Genomic DNA, 16,836 nt, shown 5'->3' on the forward strand with positions numbered 1-16,836 from the left:
TTCTGATTTGGTTAATTTTTATCAATTTAATTTTTAGTGCGCCGAAGAAAAGGTCTTCGTTCATGCACACGTGACTCCATTCACATAGAATCTCAGTAAAAATAAAGAGGATCATCCAGAGACAGATTCTTCGTCTGTCTTCTCTGTCTCCCCTTTTTTCTAGCTGTGGTCATCCTAGATCAGAGGGTATTTGGGTATTTTTTGGGGTCCCTGTTTCTTCTTCAACATCTCAAGATCGAAAAGCTAAAAGGATGAATTGTGGAAAGTTATTTTTCTTTCATTTTTTATTTTTATTTTTTTTATTTATTTTTTTTTTTTTTTTGTAGCAACTGTTACTTTTTTTTTTTTTTTTTGTAAAACATAAAAAAGTAAGAATAGTGAAACACTTTCTTCAATAAATGAACCTTTAGATCGCCTCAAGATATGAACGGATGAAATTTTATATGTATACAAAACACGATAGCCCTGAAGAATGTATTATTGTCTTGTAACCTTCCAAAGGATTTTGTGAGCAGGTTTTGTGGATGCTGGATCATTACTTGAAGGGGCCTGACGTGAAAAAAACGATGCCCGGTAAGGCATTTGTAAAATAAACGTACACATACCCTGACCTGAATTTCAAATCTTGATAGTTTTACTTGTTAATTGATTAATATTTGAAAATATTTATGTCCATATATATTATTATATATATATATATATATATATATATTATATATCTATAATATATATATATATATATTATATATATATATATATATATATATATATATATATGATTGAGAGTTTGTGTATAGATAGTTACAAAGTAATGACGAAAAGCAATATGTTAATATGACCACGTAAACTGCTAGTGATAGCAACAGACAAATATCACCCCTCCTTCCGCCCTATCCCCACTCCACCCCTTCCCCTTCCCCTTCCCCTCACCCCCTCCCGTGAGGAGGAACCACCACGGGGCACCCGAAAGAGAGGGAAGGTGTTAGTGCTCTTGGTAACAGTGGATGGAAATCCTCCCGGGGTATCATCGAACACACCGGATGTGCGTTCGCACATCTCTTTCCCTGACGTCATAGTCATGGCGGCTGTGGCGAGACGGGCGCAAGCATGCAAGCAAGCAAGCAGACGAGTGTTTCAATTGTTGCTTCTGCTGGTAGTTCCGATTTTTGCTTGTTCTGGGTGGTAGATCTCGTTTTTTTCTTCTGTCATTTTTTGAGTTGTTTCATCTGGTAGGAATTCTACTTCTAGTATTCTCTAGTAATGTTGATTCTTATTTTATGCGTTGTTGTTCCCTCTGGGAATTCTCCTTTTAGTTTTTGCTTTTGTTGTTGATTCTTATTTTATGTTTTGTTGTTCCCTCTGGGAATTCTCCTTTCAGTTTTTGCTTGTGTTGTTGATTCTTATTTTATGTGTTGTTGTTCCCTCTGGGAATTCTCATTTCAGTTTTTGCTTGTGTTGTTGATTCTTATTTTATGCGTTGCTGTTCCCTCTGGGAATTCTCCTTTCAGTTTTTGCTTGTGTTGTTGATTCTTATTTTATGCGTTGTTGTTCCCTCTGGGAATTCTCCTTTCAGTTTTTGCTTGTGTTGTTGATTCTTATTTTATGCGTTGTTGTTCCCTCTGGGAATTCTCCTTTCAGTTTTTGCTTGTGTCGTTGATTCTTATTTTATGTGAATATTAATTTCGCTTTGTGTTCTCCTGCTGGAAATTCTAATATTTTTTAGTTGTTTTTTCCTGCTGGCAATTCTAATCTTGAGTTGTTTCTTCGGATGCTATGCCACGATTCATGGATTTCTCCTTTTGGTAGTCCTAATCCATGTTGTTGCTCCGGAGGCCACTTTACTTTTTAATTTGTTGCTCCTTCTGGTAATTGTAATGGCAGTGGTTGCGGTTAGTGTTATTTCTCTATTTTAGTTGTTTTTCCTTCTGGAAATACCCACAAGTCACAACACGGCTCGTTAGAGATCAGGGTACCTTCATTCTGCATACTTCTGTAGGGCCCAATGGTATAAAAAAAGCCGGGCTTGATGACGGCAAATCATAAAGTGGTTTAAAATTTCCGTAGCTTGTGATGCTTAGAAAACTAATGGATACAAAGTGCGTGTATAATTGTGTGTGTATATATATGTGTATATATATATATATATATATATATATATATATATATATATATATATATATATATATATATATATATACTATATATATATATATATATGTGTGTGTGTATGTGTGTGTTTCTAATAAAAGGAGCTAATAAAAACACCAAAATGTTGAAAGTAAATGCTATACTTCAGAGACCAACTGTTACTCTCTTCAGTCAGGTGGGATTCATCATATATATATATATATATATATATATATATATATATATATATATATATATATGATAGCAAATGCCGTTTACTGTGCCCCCGCCGATGACCAACAGCACTCGACTAATTACTAGGTAAATAATAAATGTTTGAGGTCAGCAGATGCACAGCGATTGTAAGGTAACCATTTCTAACGCAGAAACTATCAGGTCATGCGCATGCCATGAGCATCAATGCTCGATGGAGCTATTTAATGGCACTCATTCATTAGCGAAGCTGTAACGAAGCTTACATTGAAGGTCCACTAAGCAAACTGAGTTTTACAAAATTCATTTACGCTGAGGTTTCATCCTTCAGTTTTTGTTTTTTGTTTTTTTATATAACAGTTTTTAGCTGAAAAATGAATGTGACATTTAGGTTACACATCTAGCGTACATTTTGTATGAGACATTGATCCTGATACGTTGAAATGCCATAAAAAATAAAATTCTCAATCGATATTTAAATAAAAAAAACATGGAACAACTAGCATGGAGTAAGTAAGCAAGGAATAACAACACATGCTTGATCCAAGACAAGGAGGTCGCCTTTCCTATATAGTTCGTTCTTTTGGCGACAGTCATGGCGATGCTAATATCATTGTGAAATAGCCTTGAAAGTTCAGAATGGCTGCAATTTGCTGATATTTCTGTCCCGAGGAATTTTCTCGAGAATTGTGCGCCTTTGTATTTGCTTATCTTGCCGTCATTTCTATGTCTGCTTGAGATATGGTTTATTTGATAGTGGTAACATTTGTATGGTCTTGGAGAAGTTAACTTTTTTTCTGCGAGTTTACCTATTCGATTAAATGTTAATATTGTTCATTTAAAATGTTCTTTGAACTGCTTGCCTTCCTGGTCAGTTATACTGGGATAATTACTTATGGCAGGAAGTCCCTACCTGTCAGGTTAAAAACACTTAGGGTACTTAACATCGCCCGAAAAATTAATGAGGAACTTCATACCACGTCGAGGCGCTAGGTAATCTTAACCTGGCCTCAGACATCTTTTTTTTTTTCTTCTTCTTCTTCTTCTACTTCCCTTAAATAGAACAACAAACATGAGAGATCTTCTCTGACGGAGAGAGAGACCTGTGTTAAGCTCTCGAATGAGACATCGATTCAGGTCCGTCTCAAGTGGATTGGATCTACGTGCTCGCCCTGAAGTGTTCCTCAACGCCAATTCAACTGACCGTGTGCTTTTCGCCAGACGCCCCTCTGTGTCTAGACGCCCTTTGGTGTTTGAGAGAGAGAGAGAGAGAGAGAGAGAGAGAACATATATTGATTTTCGTGACGGGAGACATAAGCTGTCATTGAAAGAAAATCGAATGCTGAAATTATGTTCGTTTGAAAACACGAGTAATGTAATTGTAAGGATTATGTCGTCTTGAAATGATGCATTTTTAATGAAGATTTAGATTGTCTCTACTCATGCATTTATAAGGAGCAGTGTATTCAGACAGTGGCCAGAAAGGAATAAAGTATTGATAGTCTGGCGCATTTATTCATTTCTCTTCACCAGGTGGCATTGTTGAATAGTGAATATGCATCAAGAGCTTATTCATGTCGACTAGAAAGTACTCGTATTTGTGTTTATTTTTAATTTATTTTCACGGTTACTTAATTATCTGCCCGGAAATTATGCGTGGAAGCTAAGCAGAGAATGTAAATGTATATTATTTACACACACAATATATATATATATACATATATATATATATATATATATATATTATAGTATATACACGTATATATAGTTCTTTATATTAGGAAATTCCGGCTTACTCAATTTCTGAGTCCATATATAATATATAATGTGTATATATATGCATATATATATGTGTATATATGTATACATATACATATACATATACATAATTATATATTATATATGGACTCAGAAATTGAGTAAGCCAGAATTTCCTAATATAAAGAACCATGCCTCTGTTTGTAGAATCGAAGTGAATAAAAAGCATTTCTTTATTATTATTGGTGGTGCAAGCCATATAGTGATTAACTGACTACCTTGAGTTCTTTGCCATCAAAAGGCCTGTTCCGTCTAGTCTTTGAGCTCGAATGTTTCCGCGTCTCCTCCTTATCTGCCGTAACTGAAGTCGTAGGTTGGCGTCAGGTCTCGGTCATATCCTTCTCCTTCTTTGGAGGGTTTGTTGAGCAAGGGTTCTTTTTTTACACTATACATTTCAAGTTATATTAATTTTGTAAATATTTTTTTTTCTGTACTCTTTATTTTAAATTAGTTTTTGTAAATTTTAACGATTTTTATATTCGCAAATTGAAGATGCACATAGCACATGTGCGAAACGTCTCATGTAAATATATGCCTTTAATATATTTAATAGTATTCATTTTGTATGTGTGTACGTATTTAAATAATAATTATATTATATTATATATATTATATATATATATATATATATATATATATTATATATATATATATAATATATATAACGTCATCACATTACAGTGATTCATATTCATACATCGAATTACAAATGTCCCTTTAATATCTAATTCGGTCTACCTCGGAATTAACATATATGAAAATATATCAATTCCGAGGTAGAGCGAATTAGATAATAAAGGACTTTTGTAGCTCGACGTATATATATATATATATATATATATATATATATATATATATATATATATATATATATATATATATGTGTGTGTGTTGTGTGTGTGTGTGTGTGATCATTGGATCAAATGCTTACCAGGTTTGACATCCCGGGTCATCCAGAAGGAGATAATGCAAAAAGCTTTCCTCTCTTTGACTATCTGCTCCTAAATAAGAAATGTATGTGGAAGTTTGTTCATGTGGTGTAGATTCAAGTTCGTCCACACCAAGGCCCCTGGTCAGATTGTACCACAGGAGAGACCCAAAAATTTTACTTAGATGTGTATATAAAGATTTAGCTTTTTCCAGTAGAGTGGCAGTGCCGTCAGTGCACCTCATGCACAGTAGGCATTACTTAAGCATCTTTGCAGCGTCCCTTCCGGCCCCTAGCTGCAACCCCTTTCATTCCTTTTACTGTACCTCCGTTCATATTCTTTTTCTTCCATCATCCTTTCCACCCTATCTTAACTAGCGATTCGTAAAGCAACTGCTCAAACCTTCTTAGTGCCAATTTCCCTTTCAACGTTGAATGATCTCATAGGTTGCAACTTTTGGCCGTTGGCCTAAATGAAAGTCGCTAATAATCTCTTCATCGCAACAACTGTGGCCCCAGGGACGGGCCACAATAGGATTCCAAAGTAATATATGGGAATTCATATGAAAATCATAAAAAAACATTGGGAGGCGCACCAAAGTATCTCTGTTCTACAGAGATTCCTGTGGGTTTCAGGCTCTGCTCCCGGGAGTGTCTTTACTGGATGCCGTTACTTCTTCCTTTGCATATGCTGTTTTGAAATTGTAAGTTAGAAAGTTATGTGGAGGTCTTTGCGTAAATCCAAGATGATCGTTATTAATAAAAAAAAAACAGGCCCCCGTTTGTCAGGTTTTTTTTTCTGTAAGAAATAAAGTTGTATAAATTTTTTTCGCCGCGTTGTGTTGGAGTGGACCCCTAGCGCTCTCTGAAGCACATCCCAGTAATCCTAGTGATCATTCCTTGCACGTACGTCTATTTTCAGCGAATTTTCTATTTTCTGGCGCTCTGTATTGGCTTTTATTAATGGTTTCTTTTTTTGACCGTATCTAGTACTTCCTGACACATTGGTTTTTTCACTCCAAGGCAAGAAAGCGGTAATACACACCGAGTTTACTATTATAGTGTTGTGAGTAAAACAGTGATCTGAGATTTTGAAAGGTAACATACACTGAAAAGGAATTGAATGTTTAAGGGTGTTGATAGTTATGTATAACCTTTGAACTATGGAAATCAAAGCAAAACTATAAGGTGTACAACTTTAATAACGTACTTTACGAACTGGTTGAGATATTCATTTTGCCATCAGGAATGGAGGTGAAATGTTAAAACGTACCAACGACAAAATTGGAAAAATTAGTTTTTATCCATTACGGAAATAAAGACATGTTTACAAACATGTTAGAATTAGCATTAGCGAGCATTAGTAATTATGAAGATTGCCTTTCCGAAACTACAAAGCAAAATGCAACCAGTTTTCAAAATTACTGGAGTGAGTGTGGGATGTGATGAAGCGTCATGAGATGCGGATGTTAAGATTTATTAGCCTCAGGAGAAAATTACGACACTAATGGTATTGGTAACCGACAGCCGAGTGAAGTGTGTGTGTATATATATATATATTATATATTATATATATATATATATATATATATATATATTATATAATTTTTTTTGTTTTTATTAATAAACCTTTCTCCTGGACCTCCGGAAAATTATTCAGAGTGAAATTAAACTTACTGATAATTCGATGTGAATTGTAAGCGCCTCAGTGGCGTGGTCCATATGGTGTTGACGTACCACCTCGGTGGCCGCGAGTTTGATTCTTGGGCGTTCCGAATATTGAGTTGTGAGAGAAGTGTCATTCTGGTGATAGAAATTCACTGTCGACGTGGTTCGAAAGTCACGTAAAGCCGTTGGTCCCGTTGCTGAATAACCATTGGTTCCATGCAACGTGAGAACACCTTACAAACAAAGAAACAAACGATGTGAATTGTTAAATATCATTCCCATTATTTTTAGTACCCTGCCGACTAAGTTAGATTGTAAAAATCTATCAAACGTCTCCTGCGTATTTGATGGGATTTCAATCAAGATGGATACAAAGGTAATAATAAAGCGTATGCTGCATGGGCATGAAGGGCGGTCACTCGTCTGTCTGCCTGTTTGTCTGTCCGTCGTGGGAATGTCACGCTCACCTTGCTATTGCAGCTCCTCTTACGCTGTTGAAGGGATATCAGTCTAACTTAGTATGAAGTCAGGCCATCATGGATAGATTTGCATGAAGGGGGAGCGTCCTTCATTCTCTTCAGTCTGTCAGTGTGTCTGTCACAGTGGCCTTGTCATCGCATCTCCTCAGTCGAATTGATGACAAGGTTAGATTGTCAGAATAGATATGCATTGAATAATCGTCCGTTTATTTGTCTTCACGTCAGTGCGTCTGTCACGCTTACTTTGTCATGACGTCTCCTCTTAGACGGCCGAAGAGATTTCGGTCGAATTGATGACAAGTTTAGTTTGTCATGATAGATATGCATTGAATATTCGTCCGTTTGTTTTTCTTCACGTTACTGTGTCTGTCACGCTTGCCTCGTCATCGCACCTTCTGCACGGTTGAAGCCATTGAGTCAAACTTTGTACAGAGGTAGAAAATCATACATAGATATTCATGAGGGAAGATCTTCTGTATGCTTGTCCGTTAGTGTGCCTGTTATGCTTGTCGTTACAACTGTTCTTGTAGTTTGAAGGGACTTTAGTCAAAGTTAGTACAAGACTGTACTATTTCATTTCTGTCACTTCAATTGGATATAACTTTTACTTTGTAAGTTTTCAACTTGAAACCAAGAGACTTCGTAATTGACCTTCGTAAACCGAACATTACTGCCTTTGGTTGTCACTTGTGAACTCCAAAACACATCTTGTCTGGAGAAAATTGTTGTGGGAGTTGTTTGCGATTTGAATAGTAGCATCTTTGATAATTCATCAGTCCAAATGTTCATAGAGAGGAGTTCCTCGGACATAGAGAGGAGTTCGTCCGAGGCTGTCAGAGAAATGTGTTGCTGACCATTAAAGAATAACATTCAACATTAATCTGAGTTACTGACGAGAGAGAGAGAGAGAGAGAGAGAGAGAGAGAGAGAGAGAGAGAGAGAGAGAGCTGCAGGTGAATCGAGAATGTGAAACTTAAAAGACAATGCCAAGTTTTTGCTACTAGAATTCATAGATAAATTTTCCTGCTGCAGGGAAAATCATCCAATACCGCAATGTTCTCTCGTATGACTCCGAACTAATCATTGCTGTTCAATGAATTTTGGAATTCTTCAAAAACTCGTGTGCTCCAAGCCTACAGCAATAACTTTTTTTTTCCTTCAAGCAACTCCAGCCTTTTTTCGCCTTTGGGGAGGAGCTCACGTCAACAAACTTTGTTGTTGGAAAAGTGTCTAATAGACCAATCAAATTTTCTAAATATCTGGCTTCTTTTTTTTTTTGTCCTTTTGAAAACGGGAATGATTGGTAATTGATGCAATTACTCCATGAATGTTTTTTTTATTATGGAAATATGCTTAAGATATGCGATGTTAAACTTGGACTTTTTCTTTGTATATGCTGCAAGGGACTCGATATGATAATTGATCTCAGATGCCGTGTTATAATAATAATAATGATAATAATAATAACTTTAATAATAGTTTTTACTCACGACATTCGTTCATTCAACAAGTATTTGGTGTATACACAAAACATTTCGATAATGTTCACAACCTCCTTCCATAAAAGAAGTTTAGCTCTCCAGTCTCTTCCTACATTCCAGAGCCGCCTGTCATTATGAATTGCCCCTTTTTCCCATTCATTGCCCCTCCATTTTGGTTTCCGTATGTTGTCTTAGCTTTATTCTAGCTCTCACTTAGTTTCATGTCTGTCCCTTGTAAGCGCTCTCAGATTCTCTCAAGTTACTGCAGTATCTCTTTGTTATCCCACAGTACTTTATCATCTGCAAACCCTAGACAGTCTTCATCACCCACCTACACACACACACACACACATTTTATATATATATATATATATATATATATATATATATATATATTATATATATATATATATATTGTGGTACTTTCAGAGATCTTTTTCGTGATATTGCACATATTTTTTTTTTTCAGTTTTTTCCATTTTCCTTTAAAACTGAAAGAAATTATAATTTTATGGTACAATTTCCAGAGGCATTCTCTGTGTGTGTGTGTGTGTGTGTGTGTGTGTGTGTGGCAATCTTAACAGAGGATCCCTCTCTCCAATTCTCAGGATCCCATGTCCCCCTCTCACTCATTAGGGATTCTTCCACCCCCCCCCCCCTTCCATGCTTCCTTCCCCTCTCTTCCTCCGGCCTTGCCTACAGTCTGAATCAGTTTGTTTTAATCCGTGTATGTTTTAGGGCCATTTTACACTCTCCCCAATCCCATTTCTTCTCTTCCTCCTCTCTTCTCTCTCTCTCTCTCTCTCAGTTCTCGGAAAGGCTGTATCACAAAGAAGCGCCTTTTGTCTGCTTTCCACACCGTCGGGAAGCCAGTTTTACCTTGTCTTTCATTTCCCTCCCAGTGCCTTTCACCACTTTCGCTCTACAGCTCAGCTCTTATGGTAATTTTCTGCGATGTACTCGGACGTATACTGTCGCTGACTCACATGTTCTCTTTAGCAATATCGTTTTCCCCCCTTCGTGTGTTGCTCGCGTCTCCGTAACTATATGCGAACCGTCATCCTATAAGAAGGGCTTCTTACGGTTTTGCATGCACTCCGTGCCCAACCGTTTCCTTTGTCTAGCCGAGCTTCTCTGCTTTATTGTCTAGTCCCTTGTGGTGCTTGCGAGACAGAGCGGATTTTCTCAGCGCAGACTGAACCGAAGCAAGTGTTGTTATATTCCGGGTCCTTTGCACTAGGCAGTTGATGCTGTTATAGTTTCTGTGTCACTGGAGACTCGACGAAATTCAGAGGAAATCATTAATACACAAGAAAAAAATAGCCCAGAGTAAAAAGTATACTATCATTTATCCACAAGAAAAGATACACAAGAAAAAACTAGCTCAAATCAGAAAATATTCAATCAACCCTTGCGCGTGTCGATGGCCTTTGTTGCTGTGACACGGGATGATTTACAGTTAAATCAATTTAGCCTTGTACAACATTTTAGTAACTTGGTGTGGGTTGTGGTGCGCATAGTTATGGAATCCTTGTGTATGTGTTTTTTGTAGTTATACAATTATATATATATATATATAGTGTGTGTGTGTGTGTGTTATATACTATATATATATATATATATATATATAATATTATATGTATATGTATATATATATATATAATTATATATGTATGTGTGTGTTGTGTGTGTGTGTGTGTGTGTGTATATATATATATATATAGATATATATATATATATATATATATATATATATCTATATATATATATATATATATATATACTATATATATAATATATATATATATATATATATATATATAAATTGATATGCCCCGTAACGTAGAATATTTTACGTACTTGTAGAAGAATGGGGAACATGCTACGTAAAATCAGGTCTCATGACCTCGTTATTCAAAACGTCACTTCATTACAGAAGAATAAATGTAAATTTTTATATTAAAAAAAAAGTATCTTGAGAGTGTGTGTGTTTTTTTTATGAAGGTTCTCTTCACTGGGAGGCTAGTTAGGCAATTTTCTGGCCTTGCGACATCTTCCCGAAGATTATGTTCAAATTATGAATAGCAATTAGAGTAATAACGACAATAATAAGAGTTGTGAGAGAACGCTTTCCTGAAGAAATTACTTTTTCTTTAAGCGTCTGAGAATGTAAGCTGTTATTAGCTGTTATTACATTTGTTATACGTTTACAATGTACATCCATGTATCATAAAAGATAAATTTTAGTCTCTCCTTTCCTCCGGTACATTGCTGCGCAAGAATTGGCTTTTCAGAGAAACGAGTTTTTTTTTCCGTCTAGCGCAAAGATGTAATTTACGATAACAGAAGATCGACGTTCTTCTTCTGTCATCCGGTAATGATAGAAAATGATGATCTATCGCCCTTGACCGGCCATTTGGCGTCATTAGTCTTTGTGTCCCTTAATCATGGCAATGGCTGCATAATATGGCTTGATCCTCTAGACAACCTACGTAGCTAGCAAGGTTTTCTTTTCATTCAGCGGCAGCGATGTCCAATCAGCCTCTTATTCACTCTTATTCAGTGACAGTTTCGTTTTATGACGATTGTTGCTGATCTGTCATTAATTTTTTTTTATTTTGACGTTTTTATGCATTGTGTTTTAAATGTGTTTTAGCCGCTACGTTTGTCATTATGATGAATTATCTGGTGGTTGTTGCTGTTCGCGGTTAATGCTGAAAGATAAACCTGTAATTGGAAAGCTTTCAGATCTGCAATTTTAAGTTGGTGTTTTCTAAGATGCAGAGTTTTAAATTGAGGACTTTTATAGCTATAATTTTATGTCTGAATTTGACAACTTTTAAGAGTTGCTATATTATAACTTGCCTGTTTCCAGATATGGAAACTCTCAGCTCAAGAACTTAAAGACACTATCTTGTAATCTAGGTATCTCAGCAGAGACAAGCTTTCAGCTTGAGTATTTTCTGAGTGACATAGTTTTAGATTTAGAGCTTTTGGAGATCCAAACTGTCAACTTGGACTTGCTTTCATGAATAAACGTTTAACCTTAGTCTCTCCAAAGATATAATTTGTCAGTGTACTCGAAAATTCAGATAACATCGTCTACTTCAGAAAATGCAGAGAAGAGAAAATTCTGGTGCAAGAATCTAATATGTACTTACATTACTTTAGCTATTATTAAGATTGCAGTCTCTTAGATTTTGATAAGCATTAGGGTTCAGACAACATTTCCAATATTTTGGGAAGTGTTGGACGTAGATGAACTACCTCTGGGAATCTTACTTGGCTGCACAGTGTTTTACAGGTTTGCTGATGTTGGACTTTTCCAAAATTTATAGTCACGAACAGCCTTTAGGACTTGGCTAAGGTCACCTTTGGTTAATGTTGGACACGAGAGAACATTTGAACTTACACATAGGCTCCAGGAACCTGACTTGGCCAAACACAGTGTTTGACAGTAAGGCAATATCTGAACTATGGGAACTTTTGGACCTAGGAATAGTCCCGAGGAGCAAGACTTGGCTGCACTGGCCATTTTGTGATTTGAGTAGTGTTGAAGTGTGAGATCGTTTTTACTTAAGAACAGCCTAGGAACGCGACTAGGCTGCACATAGTGATTGTTGTTTAGGGCAATGTTGAACTTCGAGAACGTCTGCTCTTACGAACAGAGCTTGGCTACAACACAGCCTGATTAGGGCCTGTGAACTTTCTTGTAGGAATCTAATTTGGCGACATACAGTAGATAATTAGGCCATTGGGAAATGGTGGATTGGGACAGTATTCACTACCAAGCAGCCTTTATACAACCTGACTTGAATAAACATTGTGTATGGCATTTCAACCAGTGTTGGACTTACAGCTTCCAGCAACCTGACATTGCTACACAGTGTGTTTGAAGTTAAGCTAAAAATCGCCTTTAATCTGCCCTGTTCTAAGTAGAGGAAGAGTCGTTAACTGCAATGTATAAAGTCGTTTGTGCTTGGAGCAGTAACTACTTCATCATATCTGACCTCTACGTCTTTTACGTAATGTTTTGTTATATTTGTTCATATATTTAAATTAATGCATCTATTTTTATGCTTCATATGAATTAGTAGATCATTTCCTTTAGCTCAGAACATTTCCTTTGGTTGTTCTGGCTATTGTATTTAAAGTGATAAACCAGTGATATTATTAAAACCTGCTTGTTGGCGCAAGTCTCTTGCTTGTTATACTAAATGCGAAGGAAGTAAATGAAAATAATACATTGAGATTCATAGGTCTGTGGTCTTCAAAACCTGGAACATCAAGTCTGGTACAGAAGATCAGTACAACAGCTAAAGATAACGTTAGTGAGAACTTTGTGATCCTTAGAAAGAGTAGAACCAACTTGAGACGTATAGCGTCCTACAGAGACGGACTGTCTGACGAAGATTGACGGTAGGCATAGGAATAGGATCTTCGAAAATTGAATCCTTAGTTATAGGAATCTGCAGATGCATATCGGAGGAGCTTTTAATTGATAACATATCTCCCTAAAACTTCTCCTTATTCGTGCATTACAGGATTACGGGTATCAGAGTAAGAATTGTTAGTAAGAAGAATCACTAACACTGAACTACGAGGCCTAAAAGGCAGATTAGGAAAGAGGTATAAACCCGAGATAACTTAGTTTAGAAGTCAAAGGAATCACAATGGAAAAGTGTGAATAAAATTCTAATGATATTCTAATGATAGAGGGGGAGGAAGACACTGATGTGAAGGTTAAGGAGTACGTTAACAAATGGGTGTTAAGATTGCTGTTCCAGCGTGCTTTTGGCATAAGTATGACATTTCAGATAATGGATGTCTAGAATTTTTGACAACCTATTAAACAGTGACTTTTTGATTGGAGAGAGAAAGTGTGACATCTCTGACTGGAGAATGTAATTGCGACATTTCTGACTGGAGAATGTAATTGTGACATTTCTGACTGGAGAATGTAATTGTGACATTTCTGACTGGAGAATGTAATTGTGACATTTTTGAATGGAGAAGAAATTATGACATTTCTGACAGGAGAATGTAATTGTGACATTTTTGAATGGAGAAGAAATTATGACATTTCTGACAGGAGAATGTAATTGTGACATTTTTGAATGGAGAATAAATTAATGACATTTCTACAGGAAGAATTGTATTGACATTTTTGAATGGAGAAGAAAAATTAATGATTTCTGACAGGAGAAGTAATTGTGACATTTTTTGATGGAGAAGAAATTATGACATTTTCTGACAGGAGAATGTAATTGTGACATTTTTGAATGGATGAATGAGATTGATGACATTTCTGACTGGAGATGAGTATGTAATTGTGACATTTTTGAATGGAGAAGAAATTATGACATTTCTGACTGGAGAATGAAATTATGAAATTTTTAGGAGAATGAAATTATGAAATTTTTAGGAGAATGAAATTGAAATTTTTTAGGAGAATGAAATTTGAAATTTTATTGGCGATATATCTCCAAAATTTCTGACATGCTGTGGAGTTCTAAATTTTATAGCGAAATGTGGAAGCTGGAAACTTTTGACTGGAAAAAGAAATTAATAATTTTTGTCAGTCTACAGATAAATTGAAGAATTTAGGTGAGACACAAAGCCCCGTGCGTAAAGAGTGTACATTATTTATAACCAGTGTAAACTTACCGATAAAAATGTTAGAATATGAGGTGTAAAATACCGTTAAAAATGTCCTTAGAATTTGGGATTATCGATCTTAGTGATGGTGACTTCCGTTCCGAAGATTGGACCAAGGTATCTTCATTCCTTATACTTATGTAAGGGCAAGTGCTGACAGAGGCTAGACTTGGACTTCGAACGATTGGAAGCCAGGCATAATCGTGGGGTATATTTTTATTTACATGTAAACTATATATGGATTAAATATTATTTTATTTATATATATATATATATATATATATATAACTATATCTATATATATATTATATATAATATATATATATATATATATATATATATATGTTTATATATATATATATATATAAATATATTATATATATATATATATATATATATATATATATATATATATATATATATATATATATATATAAATATATATATATATATATATATATATATATATAAATATATATGTGTGTGTGTATATATATATATATATAATATATATATATATATATATATATATATTATATACACACACACACACACACACACACATATATATATATATATATATATATATATATATATATATATATATATATATATATATATATATATATATATATATATATATATATATATATATATCTACTTGCACATGTGCATTCATACATTTATTTTGGGTACATTTATTTTATGTTTTGTGAATAATATTTTAAATAAAGGAATAATGGGGAATGTGACATTAGATGTACATGATAAGGTAGCTGCAATAAAAATAATCAAGTCGTGAAAAAAAGAGTGTTACAATTGCACACGTTTACCAGAAAATATTACAATTCTGCCACGTATGCTATGACCCGCACTCCAGAAGTGAGCACCATAGTATACCGTGATAAATTTGTCGAGAAGTAATAATTGTAAGTGAAGTTTGATGAGTATTAACCGCAGATTTCTTGATCCGTACGCTCACTAGATTTCAGCTTCGAAGGTTAAAACACTTGCAGTTGATGCCTTTTTTCTTTTCGGAATTTCGGGAAATTGTATGAATTAACCCCTTACTGAAGAATATTAATCGTAATAGGCTTCTGCGGTATAGTTTATTATTATTATTATTATTATTATTATTATTATTATTATTATTATTATTATTATTAACTTCTTTCAGATGAAGCTTGCGGAACCGATTCTATTCGTTAGTGTGCCTAATATAGAATGGAGCAGAGTTAGGAACTTATTTTATTTGAATAAACGTTATTACCTTGGTTAACATTTTTACGCATATGCTTACTGCGCGCCATTAATAAGTTGCTGCGTTATTATAAGGAAAAAAAAGGTATAGTTTGAATTTAAACCCAGAAAACAAAGATCTTAGTTGGGATCCTAATATAGTCATCCTTATTATTATTATTATTATTATTATATTATTATTATTATTATTATTATTATTATTATTATTATTATTATTATTATTATTATTATTATTATTATTATTATTATTATTATTATTATTATTATTATTATGCAGAAGATGAACTCAATTCATATGGAACAAGCCCTCCACAGGGGCCATCGACTTGAAATTCAAGCTTCCAAAGAATGTGGTGTTTATCAGAAAGAAGCAACTGAAGGTATTGGGTAATACAGAAAGAAACTATCACGGGTTAAAAAGACAAGAAGAAACCAACAGTTACTGTAAACAAATTTTAAGAGTTTTCTATAATAATATTTCACCGAATCTGTATGTTGATCGCTCAAACTTATCGTTTGCGTTTTAAGAGCTGGTGGGCGCTGCTGTCTCCTGTACCCTCTCGATCCCCTGGCGGGACAAACAGGTTTGCAGGAGGAGGGTGGATGTCTGTCCTACTCTTCCTATCCCCTACCTAACCCGTCCCCACCCCGGGCGGACAAACCAGTTTGCAGGAGGAGAGTGGGTGTGTCATGCCTCCTCTACTCTCCCGATCCCCTACCGACCCCGTCCCCAACCCCGATTCGGACAAAGCGGTTTGCAGGAGGAGGGTGGATGTGTGATGTCTCCCCTACCCTCCCGATTAGTAAATACTCCGCACCCACCGGGGCGGACAAACAGTTTTGCAAGGACGGTGTGGTTGTATCACGTCTCCCCTACTGTCACCCCTGGGAGGACAAACAAGATCCACTCTAACTTTATTATTATTATTATTATTATTATTATTATTATTATTATTATTATTATTATTATTATTATTATTATATAGATAAATAAAGATAGGTGTGCATCTGGCAAACTGAGGAAAGTGTCTAAATCTCACAAGCGTCTCCAAGTTTATTTAGTGACGTCACGGTTGACGTCATTGCGTATGTGAGTTGTTTTGCAAGCGTCTCCCGATTTTCTTGATGACGTCACGACTGACGTCATTGCGTATATAAATTGTTTTGCAAGCGTCTCCCGATTTTCTTGATTGACGTCACGACT

General features: G+C 35.2%; 1 protein-coding gene across 6 annotated transcripts in view; it reads left to right on the forward strand.

Moving 5' to 3' along the window:
* Positions 1–16,836, forward strand: part of LOC135204157 (uncharacterized) — a 740,069-nt gene that overhangs the window by 71,362 nt on the left and 651,871 nt on the right. The window lies entirely within an intron of this gene.

This window comes from Macrobrachium nipponense, chromosome 44 (genome assembly GCF_015104395.2).
Source record: "Macrobrachium nipponense isolate FS-2020 chromosome 44, ASM1510439v2, whole genome shotgun sequence".
NCBI classification, from domain to species: Eukaryota; Metazoa; Arthropoda; class Malacostraca; order Decapoda; family Palaemonidae; genus Macrobrachium; species Macrobrachium nipponense.